The following is a 15995-nucleotide window of genomic DNA, read 5'->3' on the forward strand; positions in this document are numbered from 1 at the left end:
AGTAAAACCGAAAAACCGTTGAAATTCGCCAGTTATAGTAAGCTAGGCAACCAGAACTCGCGCCACCACCGTGCACTGCTAAGACTAACACCCAGGACATCAAAGATGACATCACAAATGTCATTGATGACATCACTGATGACATCACATGTGCATTTACCTTTAATGAAAAGTCTGTACAAGGGTTTCTTATTGCAATGTTATTTTAAAAAAGTGTCAATGATCATTGGAATAAATATCAAGGGCTAATTAGTCCAACCAGTATACTAAGGTGCTTATGTAGAAACATAGGCATTGTGTGCAGCATACATGATGGAGGTGCAATATTCATAAGCTTGACATGTTGAATAGAGAAATTATAACTGTTTTCTTATTAGACTTTTGCATACTGTGAAACATGTGATAAGTAGATAATAAAACCCACTAACTACATAATTGCATTATTTTAGACAAAACACAAAGAGACATCACCACATACAAATATAAGTATATACAAGGAAATTGAAGTAAGAAAAAAACAGCAGTAGTAGCAAAAACTGATTACCTTTATACAGAAAAATGATTGCTCTGTTTCAAAGCTGCTACTTACCCTATATGTATATATATATATATATGCAGTTATGGTTAAGTTGCTGTTTCCATAGGAAGAGCACTTTTTGGGTGGCTTATAACTTCGCTCTCCCTGGATGGATCCTCACCAAACTTTGCAAAAAAAGTAGTTGGGTCACTCTGAATTTTTTTGCAAAGTTTGGTGAGGATTCGTCCAGGGGGGCAAAGTTATAGGGGGGGTCCCAAAACTTTTTTTTTCCCATAGACATAATGGGAAAAAAATTTGCTCACGCCTACAGCCCAAACCGCTGGACGGATTTACACCAAATTAGCGGCAGGAGCGGCGGCTTGGTCCCGAAAGCGTGCTTTGCTTTATTTGGTGTAAATCCGTCCAGTAGTTTTTAAAAAAATGACAAAAATGTAAGTGAAAAAAATTAGTGATATCTGTGTTCGCTTCACGGACACACTTCCCTGTTCGCTCCGCGGACAGGACGGTGATTGGGCCAGCAGCTTGCAAGATGTCCGCGGACATCAGACGTGCTCTCTTATTGGATGCGTGGAAGCGTGCAGTGGGTCTGGCTTCAGAGACGCCCACCATATTTGTTCCTCGCATGAGAGGCTTTGTATCCCGCCTGCACAGTAAGTCCCCCACCCCCGCTCATGCCTGTGTCTGTCTCCTGTTCCTCCGACCTCTTGCCCCGTGTGTCTTTCTCCCTTACGCCCACCCCCCGCTCATGCCCCGCTCATGTCCGTGTTGTCTCTCCCCACCCGCCGCCTGCTCATGTCCGTGTTGTCTCTCCCCACCCGCTGCCCACTCATGTCCGTGTTGTCTCTCCCCACCCGCCGCCCGCTCATGTCCGTGTTGTCTCTCCCCACCCGCCGCCCGCTCATGTCCGTGTTGTCTCTCCCCACCCGCCGCCCGCTCATGTCCGTGTTGTCTCTCCCCACCCGCCGCCCACCCCCGCTCATGTCCGTGTTGTCTCTCCCCAACCGCCGCCCGCTCATGTCGTGTTGTCTCTCCCCACCCGCCGCCCTCTCATGTCCGTATGTCTCTCCCCACCCGCCGCCCACCCCCGCTCATGTCCGTATGTCTCTCACCACCCGCCGCCCATCCCCCGCTCATGTCCGTGTGTCTCTTCCCCTCCCGCCCACCCCCCGCTCATGCCCCGTGTGTCTCTCCCCCTCCCGCCCACCCCCTGCTCATGCCCCGTGTGTCTCTCCCCCTCCCGCCCACCCCCCGCTCATGCCTCGTGTGTCTCTCCCCCTCCCGCCCACCCCCCGCTCATGCCTCGTGTGTCTCTCCCCCTCCCGCCCACCCCCCGCTCATGCCTCGTGTGTCTGTCTCCCTCCCCCCACCCCCGCTCTTGCTCCCTGTGTCTGTCTCCCTCCCCCCCACCCCCGCTCTTGCCCCGTGTGTCTTTCCCCCTCCCGCCCACCCCCGCTCTTGCCCCGTGTGTCTTTCCCCCTCCCGCCCACCCCCGCTCTTGCCCCGTGTGTCTTTCCCCCTCCCGCCCACCCCCGCTCTTGCCCCGTGTGTCTTTCCCCCTCCCGCCCACCCCCGCTCTTGCCCCGTGTGTCTTTCCCGCTCTTGCCCCGTGTGTCTTTCCCGCTCTTGCCCCGTGTGTCTTTCCCGCTCTTACCCCGTGTGTCTTTCCCGCTCTTGCCCCGTGTGTCTTTCCCCCTCCCGCCCACCCCCACTCTTGCCCCGTGTGTCTTTCCCCCTCCCGCCCACCCCCGCTCTTGCCCCGTGTGTCTTTCCCCCTCCCGCCCGCTCTTGCCCCGTGTGTCTTTCCCCCTCCCACCCGCTCTTGCCCCGTGTGTCTTTCCCCCTCCCGCCTACCCCCGCTCTTGCCCCGTGTGTCTTTCCCCCTCCCGCCCACCCCCGCTCTTGCCCCGTGTGTCTTCCCCCTCCCGCCCACCCCCGCTCTTGCCCCGTGTGTCTTCCGTCTCCCGCCCACCCCCGCTCTTGCCCCGTGTGTCTTTCCCCCTCCCACCACCCCCGCTCTTGCCCCGTGTGTCTTTCCTCCTCCCGCCCAGCCCCGCTCTTGCCCCGTGTCTTTCCCCCTCCCGCCACCCCGCTCTTGCCCCGTGTCTCTTTCCCCCTCCTGCCCACCCCCGCTCATGCCCCGTGTCTGTCTCCTGTTGCCCCCCACCCCCTGCTCATGCCCCGTGTCTCTCTCCTGTTGCCCCCCACCGCCCGCTCATGCCCCGTGTCTGTCTCCTGTTGCCCCCCACCCTCGCTCATGCCCCGTGTCTGTCTCCTGTTGCCCTTCACCCCCCGCTCCTGCCCCGTGACTCTCTGTTGTTTCCCCCACCCCCCGCTCCTGCCCCGTGTCTGTCTCCTGTTGCCCCTCACTCCCCGCTCATGCCCCGTGTCTGTCTCCTGTTCCCCACACCCCCTGCTCATGCCCTGTGTCTGTCTCCTGTACCCCCTACCGCCCGCTCATGCCCCATGTCTGTCTCCTGTTGCCCTCCACCCCCGCTCCTGCCCCGTGTCTCTCTGTTGTTCCCCCACCCCCCGCTCATGCCCCGTGTCTCTCTCCTGTTGCCCCCCACCCCCCGCTCATGCCCCGTGTCTGTCTCCTGTACCCCCCACCGCCCGCTCATGCCCCGTGTCTGTCTCCTGTTGCCCCCCACCCCCCTCTCATGCCCCGTGTCTGTCTCCTGTTCTCCCCACCCCCCGCTCATGCCCCGTGTCTGTCTCCTGTTGCCCTCACCCCCCGCTCATGCCCCGTGTCTGTCTCCTGTTGCCCCACACCTCCTGCTCCTGCCCCGTGTCTCTCTCCTGTTGCCCCCCACCCCCCGCTCATGCCCCGTGTCTGTCTCCTGTACCCCCCCGCTCATGCTCGTGTCTGTCTCCTGTACCCCGCCACACCCCCCTCATGCCCCGTGTCTGTCTCCTTTTGCCCCCCCTGCTCATGCCCCGTGTCTGTCTCCTGTACCCCCCACCCTCCGCTCATGCCCCGTGTCTGTCTCCTGTACCCCCCCACCCCCGCTCTTGCCCCGTGTGTCTGTCTCCCTCCCGCCCACCCCTGCTCTTGCCCCGTGTGTCTTTCCCCCTCCCGCCCACCCCCGCTCTTGCCCCGTGTGTCTTTCCCCCTCCCGCCCACCCCCGCTCTTGCCCCGTGTGTCTTTCCCGCTCTTGCCCCGTGTGTCTTTCCCGCTCTTGCCCCGTGTGTCTTTCCCGCTCTTACCCCGTGTGTCTTTCCCGCTCTTGCCCCGTGTGTCTTTCCCCCTCCCGCCCACCCCCACTCTTGCCCCGTGTGTCTTTCCCCCTCCCGCCCACCCCCGCTCTTGCCCCGTGTGTCTTTCCCCCTCCCGCCCGCTCTTGCCCCGTGTGTCTTTCCCCCTCCCACCCGCTCTTGCCCCGTGTGTCTTTCCCCCTCCCGCCTACCCCCGCTCTTGCCCCGTGTGTCTTTCCCCCTCCCGCCCACCCCCGCTCTTGCCCCGTGTGTCTTCCCCCTCCCGCCCACCCCCGCTCTTGCCCCGTGTGTCTTCCGTCTCCCGCCCACCCCCGCTCTTGCCCCGTGTGTCTTTCCCCCTCCCACCACCCCCGCTCTTGCCCCGTGTGTCTTTCCTCCTCCCGCCCAGCCCCGCTCTTGCCCCGTGTCTTTCCCCCTCCCGCCACCCCGCTCTTGCCCCGTGTCTCTTTCCCCCTCCTGCCCACCCCCGCTCATGCCCCGTGTCTGTCTCCTGTTGCCCCCCACCCCCTGCTCATGCCCCGTGTCTCTCTCCTGTTGCCCCCCACCGCCCGCTCATGCCCCGTGTCTGTCTCCTGTTGCCCCCCACCCTCGCTCATGCCCCGTGTCTGTCTCCTGTTGCCCTTCACCCCCCGCTCCTGCCCCGTGACTCTCTGTTGTTTCCCCCACCCCCCGCTCCTGCCCCGTGTCTGTCTCCTGTTGCCCCTCACTCCCCGCTCATGCCCCGTGTCTGTCTCCTGTTCCCCACACCCCCTGCTCATGCCCTGTGTCTGTCTCCTGTACCCCCTACCGCCCGCTCATGCCCCGTGTCTGTCTCCTGTTGCCCTCCACCCCCGCTCCTGCCCCGTGTCTCTCTGTTGTTCCCCCACCCCCCGCTCATGCCCCGTGTCTCTCTCCTGTTGCCCCCCACCCCCCGCTCATGCCCCGTGTCTGTCTCCTGTACCCCCCACCGCCCGCTCATGCCCCGTGTCTGTCTCCTGTTGCCCCCCACCCCCCTCTCATGCCCCGTGTCTGTCTCCTGTTCTCCCCACCCCCCGCTCATGCCCCGTGTCTGTCTCCTGTTGCCCTCACCCCCCGCTCATGCCCCGTGTCTGTCTCCTGTTGCCCCACACCTCCTGCTCCTGCCCCGTGTCTCTCTCCTGTTGCCCCCCACCCCCCGCTCATGCCCCGTGTCTGTCTCCTGTACCCCCCCGCTCATGCTCGTGTCTGTCTCCTGTACCCCGCCACACCCCCCTCATGCCCCGTGTCTGTCTCCTTTTGCCCCCCCTGCTCATGCCCCGTGTCTGTCTCCTGTACCCCCCACCCTCCGCTCATGCCCCGTGTCTGTCTCCTGTACCCCCCCACCCCCGCTCTTGCCCCGTGTGTCTGTCTCCCTCCCGCCCACCCCTGCTCTTGCCCCGTGTGTCTGTCTCCCTCCCGCCCACACCCCCGCTCTTGCCCCGTGTGTCTGTCTCCCTCCCGCCTACCCCCGCTCTTGCCCCGTGTCTGTCTCCCTCCCGCCCACCCCCGCTCTTGCCCCGTGCGTCTGTCTCCCTCCCGCCCACCCCGCTCTTGCCCCGTGTGTCTGTCTCCCTTCCGCCCACCCCCGCTCTTGCCCCGTGTGTCTGTCTCCCTCCCGCCCACCCCCGCTCTTGCCCCGTGTGTCTGTCTCCCTCCCTCCCACCCCCGCTCTTGCCCCGTGTGTCTGTCTCCCTCCCTCCCACCCCCGCTCTTGCCCCGTGTGTCTGTCTCCCTCCCGCCCACCCCCGCTCTTGCCCCGTGTGTCTGTCTCCCTCCCGCCCTCCCCCGCTCTTGCCCCGTGTGTCTTTCCCCCTCTTGCCCACCCCCGCTCTTGCGCCGTGTGTCTTTCCCCCTCCCGCCCATCCCCGCTCTTGGCCTCGTGTCTCTTGCCCCCTCCCACCCACCCCCGCTCTTGGCCCCGTGTCTCTTGCCCCCTCCCGCCCACCCCCGCTCTTGGCCCCGTGTCTCTTGCCCCTCCTGCCCACCCCCGCTCTTGGCCCCGTGTCTCTTGCCCCCTCCCGCCCACCCCCGCTCTTGGCCCGGTGTCTCTTGCCCCCTCCCGCCCACCCTCGCTCTTGCCCCCTCCCGCCCACCCCCGCTCTTGCCCCGTGTCTTCCCCCCTCCCGCCCACCCCCGCTCTTGCCCCGTGTGTCCCTCCCCTCCCCCCACCCCCGCTCATGCCCCGTGTGTCTCTCCCCTTCCCCCACCCCCGCTCATGCCCCGTGTCTGTCTCCTGTTCCCCTCCACACCCCGCTCATGCCCCGTGTCTGTGTCCTGTCCCCCCCACCCCCCGCTCATGCCCCGTGTCTGTGTCCTGTTCCCCCCCACCCCCCGCTCATGCCCTGTGTCTATCTCCTGTTGCCCCCCACCCTCCCGCTCAGGCCCCGTGTCTGTCTCCTGTTCCCCCCACCCGCTCATGCCCCGTGTCTGTCTCCTGTTCCCCCCACACGCTCATGCCCCGTGTCTCTCTCTTGTTGATCCCCACCCCCCCCTGCTCATGCCCCGTGTCTTTTTCCTGTTCCTCCCACCCCCCGCTCATGCCCCGTGTCTGTTCTCCCCCACCCCCCGCTCATGCCCCATGTCTGTCTCCTGTTCCCCCACCCCTCGCTCATGCCCCGTGTCTGTCTCCTGTTCCCCCACCCCCCGCTCATGCCCTGTGTCTGTCTCCTGTTGCCCCTCACCCCCCGCTCATGCCCCGTGTCTCTCCTGTTGCCCCCACCCCCGCTCATGCCCCGTGTCTGTCTCCTGCTGCCCCCCACCCCCCGCTCATGCCCCATGTCTGTCTCCTGTGGCCCCCCACCCCTGCTCATGCCCGTGTCTGTCTCCTGTTGCCCCTCACCCCCTGCTCATGCCCTGTGTCTCTCCTGTTGCCCCCACCCCCGCTCATGCCCGTGTCTGTCTCCTGCTGCCCCCACCCCCCGCTCATGCCCCCGTGTCTGTCTCCTGTTGCCCCCCACCCCCGCTCATGCCCCGTGACTGTCTCCTGTTGCCCCTCACCCTCCGCTCATGCCCCGTGTCTGTCTCCTGTTGCCCCCCACCCCCGCTCATGCCCCGTGTCTGTCTCCTGTTGCCCTCCACCCCCCGCTCCTGCCCCGTGTCTGTCTCTGTTTTTCCCCCCACCCCCCGCTCATGCCCCGTGTCTGTCTACTGTTCCCCCCAACCCCCGCTCATGCCCCGTGTCTCTCTCCTGTTGCCCCCTGCCCCCTGCTCATGCCCCATGTCTGTCTCCTATACCCCCTACCGCCGCTCATGCCCTGTGTCTGTCTCCTGTTGCCCCCCCCGCTCATGCCCCGTGTCTGTCTCCGGTTCCCCCCACCCGCTCATGTCCCGTGTCTCTCTCCTGTTGCCCCCACCCCCGCTCATGCCCCGTGTCTGTCTCCTGTTGCCCCCCACCCCCCTCTCATGCCCCGTGTCTGTCTCCTGTTCTCCCCACCCCCCGCTCATGCTCCGTGTCTGTCTCCTGTTCCCCCCCTGCTCATGCCCCGTGTCTTTTTCCTGTTCCTCCCACCCCCCGCTCATGCCCCGTGTCTGTTCTCCCCACCCCCGCTCATGCCCCATGTCTGTCTCCTGTTCCCCCACCCCTCGCTCATGCCCCGTGTCTGTCTCCTGTTCCCCCCAACCCCCGCTCATGCCCTGTGTCTGTCTCCTGTTGCCCCTCACCCCCCGCTCATGCCCCGTGTCTCTCCTGTTGCCCCCACCCCCCGCTCATGCCCCGTGTCTCTCCTGTTTCCCCCACCCCCGCTCATGCCCGTGTCTGTCTCCTGCTGCCCCCACCCCCCGCTCATGCCCCGTGTCTGTCTCCTGTTGCCCCCACCCCCGCTCATGCCCCGTGTCTGTCTCCTGTTGCCCCTCACCCCCCGCTCATGCCCCGTGTCTGTCTCCTGTTGCCCCCCACCCCCCGCTCATGCCCCGTGTCTGTCTCCTGTTGCCCCCCACCCCCGCTCATGCCCCGTGTCTGTCTCCTGTTGCCCCTCACCCCCCGCTTATGCCCCGTGTCTGTCTCCTGCTGCCCCCCACCCCCCGCTCATGCCCCATGTCTGTCTCCTGTTGCCCCCCACCCCCTGCTCATGCCCCGTGTCTGTCTCCTGTTGCCCCTCACCCCCTGCTCATGCCCCGTGTCTCTCCTGTTGCCCCCACCCCCGCTCATGCCCGTGTCTGTCTCCTGCTGCCCCCACCCCCCGCTCATGCCCCGTGTCTGTCTCCTGTTGCCCCCCACCCCCGCTCATGCCCCGTGTCTGTCTCCTGTTGCCCCTCACCCCCCGCTCATGCCCTGTGTCTGTCTCCTGTTGCCCCCCACCCCCCGCTCATGCCCCGTGTCTGTCTCCTGTTGCCCTCCACCCCCCGCTCCTGCCCCGTGTCTGTCTGTTGTTCCCCCCACCCTCCGCTCATGCCCCGTGTCTGTCTCCTGTTCCCCCCACCCCCCGCTCATGCCCCGTGTCTGTCTACTGTTCCCCCCACCCCCCCGCTCATGCCCCGTGTCTGTCTACTGTTCCCCCCAACCCCCGCTCATGCCCCGTGTCTCTCTCCTGTTGCCCCCTGCCCCCTGCTCATGCCCCATGTCTGTCTCCTATACCCCCTACCGCCGCTCATGCCCTGTGTCTGTCTCCTGTTGCCCCCCCGCTCATGCCCCGTGTCTGTCTCCGGTTCCCCCCACCCGCTCATGCCCCGTGTCTGTCTCCTGTTGCCCCCCACCCCCCTCTCATGCCCCGTGTCTGTCTCCTGTTCTCCCCACCCCCCGCTCATGCTCCGTGTCTGTCTCCTGTTCCCCCCCTGCTCATGCCCCGTGTCTTTTTCCTGTTCCTCCCACCCCCCCCTCATGCCCCGTGTCTGTTCTCCCCACCCCCCGCTCATGCCCCATGTCTGTCTCCTGTTCCCCCACCCCTCGCTCATGCCCCGTGTCTGTCTCCTGTTCCCCCCACCCCCCGCTCATGCCCTGTGTCTGTCTCCTGTTGCCCTTCACCCCCCGCTCATGCCCCGTGTCTCTCCTGTTGCCCCACCCCCGCTCATGCCCCGTGTCTCTCCTGTTGCCCCCACCCCCGCTCATGCCCGTGTCTGTCTCCTGCTGCCCCCACCCCCCGCTCATGCCCCGTGTCTGTCTCCTGTTGCCCCCACCCCCGCTCATGCCCCGTGTCTGTCTCCTGTTGCCCCTCACCCCCCGCTCATGCCCCGTTTCTGTCTCCTGTTGCCCCCCACCCCCCGCTCATGCCCCGTGTCTGTCTCCTGTTGCCCCCACCCCCGCTCATCCCCGTGTCTGTCCTCCTGTTGCCCCTCACCCCCCGCTCATGCCCCGTGTCTGTCTCCTGCTGCCCCCCACCCCCCGCTCATGCCCCATGTCTGTCTCCTGTTGCCCCCCACCCCCTGCTCATGCCCCGTGTCTGTCTCCTGTTGCCCCTCACCCCCTGCTCATGCCCCATGTCTCTCCTGTTGCCCCCACCCTCGCTCATGCCAGTGTCTATCTCCTGCTGTCCCCACCCCCCGCTCATGCCCCGTGTCTGTCTCCTGTTGCCCCCCACCCCCGCTCATGCCCCGTGTCTGTCTCCTGTTGCCCCTCACCCCCCGTTCATGCCCCGTGTCTGTCTCCTGTTGCCCCCCACCCCCCGCTCATGCCCCGTGTCTGTCTCCTGTTGCCCTCCACCCCCCGCTCCTGCCCCGTGTCTGTCTCTGTTGTTCCCCCCACCCTCCGCTCATGCCCCGTGTCTGTCTCCTGTTCCCCCCACCCCCCGCTCATGCCCCGTGTCTGTCTACTGTTCCCCCCACCCCCCGCTCATGCCCCGTGTCTCTCTCCTGTTGCCCCCCGCCCCCTGCTCATGCCCCATGTCTGTCTCCTATACCCCCTACCGCCGCTCATGCCCTGTGTCTGTCTCCTGTTGCCCCCCCGCTCATGCCCCGTGTCTGTCTCCGGTTCCCCCCACCCGCTCATGTCCCGTGTCTCTCTCCTGTTGCCCCCCACCCCCCACTCATGCCCCGTGTCTGTCTCCTGTTGCCCCCACCCCCTCTCATGCCCCGTGTCTGTCTCCTGTTCTCCCCACCCCCCGCTCATGCTCCGTGTCTGTCTCCTGTTCCCCCCACCCCTGCTCATGCCCCGTGTCTGTCTCCTGTTGCCCTCACCCCGCTCATGCCCCATGTCTGTCTCCTGTTGCCCGCCACCCCCCGCTCCTGCCCCGTGTCTGTCTCCTGTTGCCCCTCACCCCCCGCTCATGCCCCGTTTCTGTCTCCTGTTGCCCCCCACCCCCCGCTCATGCCCCGTGTCTGTCTCCTGTTCCCCTCCACACCCCGCTCATGCCCCGTGTCTGTGTCCTGTCCCCCCCACCCCCCGCTCATGCCCCGTGTCTGTGTCCTGTTCCCCCCACCCCCCGCTCATGCCCTGTGTCTATCTCCTGTTGCCCCCCACCCTCCCGCTCAGGCCCCGTGTCTGTCTCCTGTTCCCCCCACCCGCTCATGCCCCGTGTCTGTCTCCTGTTCCCCCCACACGCTCATGCCCCGTGTCTCTCTCTTGTTGATCCCCACCCCCCCTGCTCATGCCCCGTGTCTTTTTCCTGTTCCTCCCACCCCCCGCTCATGCCCCGTGTCTGTTCTCCCCACCCCCCGCTCATGCCCCATGTCTGTCTCCTGTTCCCCCACCCCTCGCTCATGCCCCGTGTCTGTCTCCTGTTCCCCCACCCCCCGCTCATGCCCTGTGTCTGTCTCCTGTTGCCCCTCACCCCCCGCTCATGCCCCGTGTCTCTCCTGTTGCCCCCAACCCCCGCTCATGCCCCGTGTCTGTCTCCTGCTGCCCCCCACCCCCGCTCATGCCCCATGTCTGTCTCCTGTGGCCCCCCACCCCCTGCTCATGCCCCGTGTCTGTCTCCTGTTGCCCCTCACCCCCTGCTCATGCCCTGTGTCTCTCCTGTTGCCCCCACCCCCGCTCATGCCCGTGTCTGTCTCCTGCTGCCCCCACCCCCCGCTCATGCCCCGTGTCTGTCTCCTGTTGCCCCCCACCCCCGCTCATGCCCCGTGTCTGTCTCCTGTTGCCCCTCACCCTCCGCTCATGCCCCGTGTCTGTCTCCTGTTGCCCCCCACCCCCCGCTCATGCCCCGTGTCTGTCTCCTGTTGCCCTCCACCCCCCGCTCCTGCCCCGTGTCTGTCTCTGTTTTTCCCCCACCCCCTGCTCATGCCCCGTGTCTGTCTACTGTTCCCCCCAACCCCCGCTCATGCCCCGTGTCTCTCTCCTGTTGCCCCCTGCCCCCTGCTCATGCCCCATGTCTGTCTCCTATACCCCTACCGCCGCTCATGCCCTGTGTCTGTCTCCTGTTGCCCCCCCCGCTCATGCCCGTGTCTGTCTCCGGTTCCCCCACCCGCTCATGTCCCGTGTCTCTCTCCTGTTGCCCCCACCCCCGCTCATGCCCCGTGTCTGTCTCCTGTTGCCCCCCACCCCCCTCTCATGCCCCGTGTCTGTCTCCTGTTCTCCCCACCCCCCGCTCATGCTCCGTGTCTGTCTCCTGTTCCCCCCCTGCTCATGCCCCGTGTCTTTTTCCTGTTCCTCCCACCCCCCGCTCATGCCCCGTGTCTGTTCTCCCCACCCCCCGCTCATGCCCCATGTCTGTCTCCTGTTCCCCCACCCCTCGCTCATGCCCCGTGTCTGTCTCCTGTTCCCCCCAACCCCCGCTCATGCCCTGTGTCTGTCTCCTGTTGCCCCTCACCCCCCGCTCATGCCCCGTGTCTCTCCTGTTGCCCCCACCCCCCGCTCATGCCCCGTGTCTCTCCTGTTGCCCCCACCCCCGCTCATGCCCGTGTCTGTCTCCTGCTGCCCCCACCCCCCGCTCATGCCCCGTGTCTGTCTCCTGTTGCCCCCCACCCCCGCTCATGCCCCGTGTCTGTCTCCTGTTGCCCCTCACCCCCCGCTCATGCCCCGTGTCTGTCTCCTGTTGCCCCCCACCCCCCGCTCATGCCCCGTGTCTGTCTCCTGTTGCCCCCCACCCCCGCTCATGCCCCGTGTCTGTCTCCTGTTGCCCCTCACCCCCCGCTTATGCCCCGTGTCTGTCTCCTGCTGCCCCCCACCCCCCCGCTCATGCCCCATGTCTGTCTCCTGTTGCCCCCCACCCCCTGCTCATGCCCCGTGTCTGTCTCCTGTTGCCCCTCACCCCCTGCTCATGCCCCGTGTCTCTCCTGTTGCCCCCACCCCCGCTCATGCCCGTGTCTGTCTCCTGCTGCCCCCACCCCCCGCTCATGCCCCGTGTCTGTCTCCTGTTGCCCCCCACCCCCGCTCATGCCCCGTGTCTGTCTCCTGTTGCCCCTCACCCCCCGCTCATGCCCTGTGTCTGTCTCCTGTTGCCCCCCACCCCCCGCTCATGCCCCGTGTCTGTCTCCTGTTGCCCTCCACCCCCCGCTCCTGCCCCGTGTCTGTCTGTTGTTCCCCCCACCCTCCGCTCATGCCCCGTGTCTGTCTCCTGTTCCCCCCACCCCCCGCTCATGCCCCGTGTCTGTCTACTGTTCCCCCCACCCCCCCGCTCATGCCCCGTGTCTGTCTACTGTTCCCCCCAACCCCCGCTCATGCCCCGTGTCTCTCTCCTGTTGCCCCCTGCCCCCTGCTCATGCCCCATGTCTGTCTCCTATACCCCCTACCGCCGCTCATGCCCTGTGTCTGTCTCCTGTTGCCCCCCCGCTCATGCCCCGTGTCTGTCTCCGGTTCCCCCCACCCGCTCATGCCCCGTGTCTGTCTCCTGTTGCCCCCCACCCCCCTCTCATGCCCCGTGTCTGTCTCCTGTTCTCCCCACCCCCCGCTCATGCTCCGTGTCTGTCTCCTGTTCCCCCCCTGCTCATGCCCCGTGTCTTTTTCCTGTTCCTCCCACCCCCCCTCATGCCCCGTGTCTGTTCTCCCCACCCCCCGCTCATGCCCCATGTCTGTCTCCTGTTCCCCCACCCCTCGCTCATGCCCCGTGTCTGTCTCCTGTTCCCCCCACCCCCCGCTCATGCCCTGTGTCTGTCTCCTGTTGCCCTTCACCCCCGCTCATGCCCCGTGTCTCTCCTGTTGCCCCCACCCCCCGCTCATGCCCGTGTCTCTCCTGTTGCCCCCACCCCCGCTCATGCCCGTGTCTGTCTCCTGCTGCCCCCACCCCCGCTCATGCCCCGTGTCTGTCTCCTGTTGCCCCCACCCCCGCTCATGCCCCGTGTCTGTCTCCTGTTGCCCCTCACCCCCCGCTCATGCCCCGTTTCTGTCTCCTGTTGCCCCCCACCCCCCGCTCATGCCCCGTGTCTGTCTCCTGTTGCCCCCCACCCCCGCTCATGCCCCGTGTCTGTCTCCTGTTGCCCCTCACCCCCCGCTCATGCCCCGTGTCTGTCTCCTGCTGCCCCCCACCCCCCGCTCATGCCCCATGTCTGTCTCCTGTTGCCCCCCACCCCCTGCTCATGCCCCGTGTCTGTCTCCTGTTGCCCCTCACCCCTGCTCATGCCCCGTGTCTCTCCTGTTGCCCCCACCCCCGCTCATGCCCGTGTCTATCTCCTGCTGCCCCCACCCCCCGCTCATGCCCCGTGTCTGTCTCCTGTTGCCCCCCACCCCCGCTCATGCCCCGTGTCTGTCTCCTGTTGCCCCTCACCCCCCGTTCATGCCCCGTGTCTGTCTCCTGTTGCCCCCCACCCCCCGCTCATGCCCCGTGTCTGTCTCCTGTTGCCCTCCACCCCCCGCTCCTGCCCCGTGTCTGTCTCTGTTGTTCCCCCCACCCTCCGCTCATGCCCCGTGTCTGTCTCCTGTTCCCCCCACCCCCCGCTCATGCCCCGTGTCTGTCTACTGTTCCCCCCACCCCCCCGCTCATGCCCCGTGTCTCTCTCCTGTTGCCCCCCGCCCCCTGCTCATGCCCCATGTCTGTCTCCTATACCCCCTACCGCCGCTCATGCCCTGTGTCTGTCTCCTGTTGCCCCCCGCTCATGCCCCGTGTCTGTCTCCGTTTCCCCCCACCCGCTCATGTCCCGTGTCTCTCTCCTGTTGCCCCCCACCCCCCACTCATGCCCCGTGTCTGTCTCCTGTTGCCCCCACCCCCCTCTCATGCCCCGTGTCTGTCTCCTGTTCTCCCCACCCCCCGCTCATGCTCCGTGTCTGTCTCCTGTTCCCCCCACCCCTGCTCATGCCCCGTGTCTGTCTCCTGTTGCCCTCACCCCGCTCATGCCCCATGTCTGTCTCCTGTTGCCCGCCACCCCCCGCTCCTGCCCTGTGTCTCTCTCCTGTTGCCCCCACTCCCCGCTCATGCCCCGTGTCTGTCTCTTTTGTTCCCCCCACCCCCCGCTCATGCCCTGTGTCTGTCTCCTGTTCTCCCCACCCCCTGCTCATGCCCCGTGTCTCTCTCCTTTTGCCCCCCACCCCCTGCTCATGCCCCGTGTCTGTCTCCTGTACCCCCCACCCCCCGCTCATGCTCGTGTCTGTCTCCTGTACCCCCCACCCCCCCGCTCATGCCTCGTGTCTGTCTCTTGTTGCCCCCCCCTGCTCATGCCCCGTGTCTGTCTCCTGTTCCCCCCACCCGCTCATGTCCCGTGTCTCTCTCCTGTTGCCCCCCACCCCCGCTCATGCCCCGTGTCTGTCTCCTGTACCCCCCCACCCCCCGCTCATGCCCCGTGTCTCTCTCCTGTTGCCCCCCACCCCCCACTCATGCCCCGTGTCTGTCTCCTGTACCCCCCCACCCCTAGCTCATGCCCCATGTCTCTCTCCTGTTGCCCCCCACTACCCCGCTCATGCCCCGTGTCTGTCTTCTGTACCCCCCGCCCCCGCTCATGCCGCGTGTCTGTCTCCTGTTCCCTCCACCCCCCGCTCATGCCCCGTGTCTGTCTCCTCTTGCTCCCACCCATGCCCCGTGTCTGTCTCCTGTTGCCCCCACCCCCCTGCTCATGCCCCGTGTCTGTCTCCTGTTACCCCCCACCCCCCCGCTCATGCCCCGTGTCTCCCTCGTTTTTCCCCCACCCCCGCTCATGCCCCGTGTTTCCCTCGTGTTACCCCCCGCCCCCCGCTTATGCTCCGTGTCTCCCTCGTGTTCCCCCCCACCCCCTGCTCATGCCCCTTGTCTCTCTCCTTTCCTCCCCACCCCCGCTCATGTCCCGTATGTGCCCTGTACCCCCCGCTCATGCCCTGTGTCTCCCCTCGTGTTCCTCCCCACCCCCTGCTCATACCCCGTGTCTCCCTCATGTTCCTCCCCACCCGCTGCTCATGCCCCGTGTCTCTCTCGTGTTCCCCCCACCACCGCTCATGCCCTGTGTTTCCTTCCTTTTCTCCCCCACCCCCTGCTCATGCCCCGTTTGTACCCTGTTCCCTCTCACCCCCCGCTCATGCCCATGTGTCTCCCCTGAGCCCCCCCAACCCCGCTCATGCGCCGTTGTGTTCTTTATACACCCCGCCTTCCCTTTCCATGGTGGCCCTTTCCATGGTGGCCATCTTGGTAAAAGAATTTCCTTCCTACACCGAGATGCCGCAGGCGTCCCGGCGTAGGAAGGAAAATCTTTTTGTTTGTTTTACCACCCGGCATTCCCACTTTGAGGACATAAGATGTTAGTGGTCTTCATCTATTGAAAAGGATGTTATGGTCACGTTGTACTAATAAAAACCTTTAAAATTTAGTAAAAAAGAAAATGTTACAGGGACGTTATGGTTAAGTTGCACTAATAAAAACCTATGAAATTCAATGAAAAAACTTTGTTAAAGGGACGTTATGGTTAAGTTGCGCTACTAAAAACCCATGAAATTCAGGGAAAAAACGTTGTTAAAGGGACGTTATGGTAAAGTTGCGCTACTAAAAACCTATGAAATTCAGTGAAAAAACTTTGTCAAAGGAACGTTATGGTTCCAAGTAAAACCGAAAAACCCTTGAAATTCACCAGTTATGGTAAGCTAAGCAACCATAACTCGCGCCACCACCGTGCACTGCTAAGACTAACACCCAGGACATCAAAGATGACATCACAAATGTCATTGATGACATCACTGATGACATAACATGTCTGGCTCACTCTTTTTTCTTTTGCTGACATATCTAGGCCACATGGTTTTCTTCAGTAACAGTCAGAAACTAAACATTTTATTTTATTTGTAGATGTATCCTTCAAGTAGGTTCTTACAGTAATTCTGTTAGAGTCCAGTCACATCACATGAAACATATACATACGGGAAGACACAAGCTTGAAAGACAGCAATCCTTTTTGTGCATAAAGATAATCAATAAACTTATGAGCACTTTCTGATAGTTCTGTTGTTTTTTTTTTATGGCTGTACTTTCCCTGTGGGTCCAATCA

Source organism: Ambystoma mexicanum, chromosome 7q, assembly GCF_040938575.1.
Source record: "Ambystoma mexicanum isolate Mex_15411 chromosome 7q, UKY_AmexF1_1, whole genome shotgun sequence".
Taxonomy (NCBI): Eukaryota; Metazoa; Chordata; class Amphibia; order Caudata; family Ambystomatidae; genus Ambystoma; species Ambystoma mexicanum.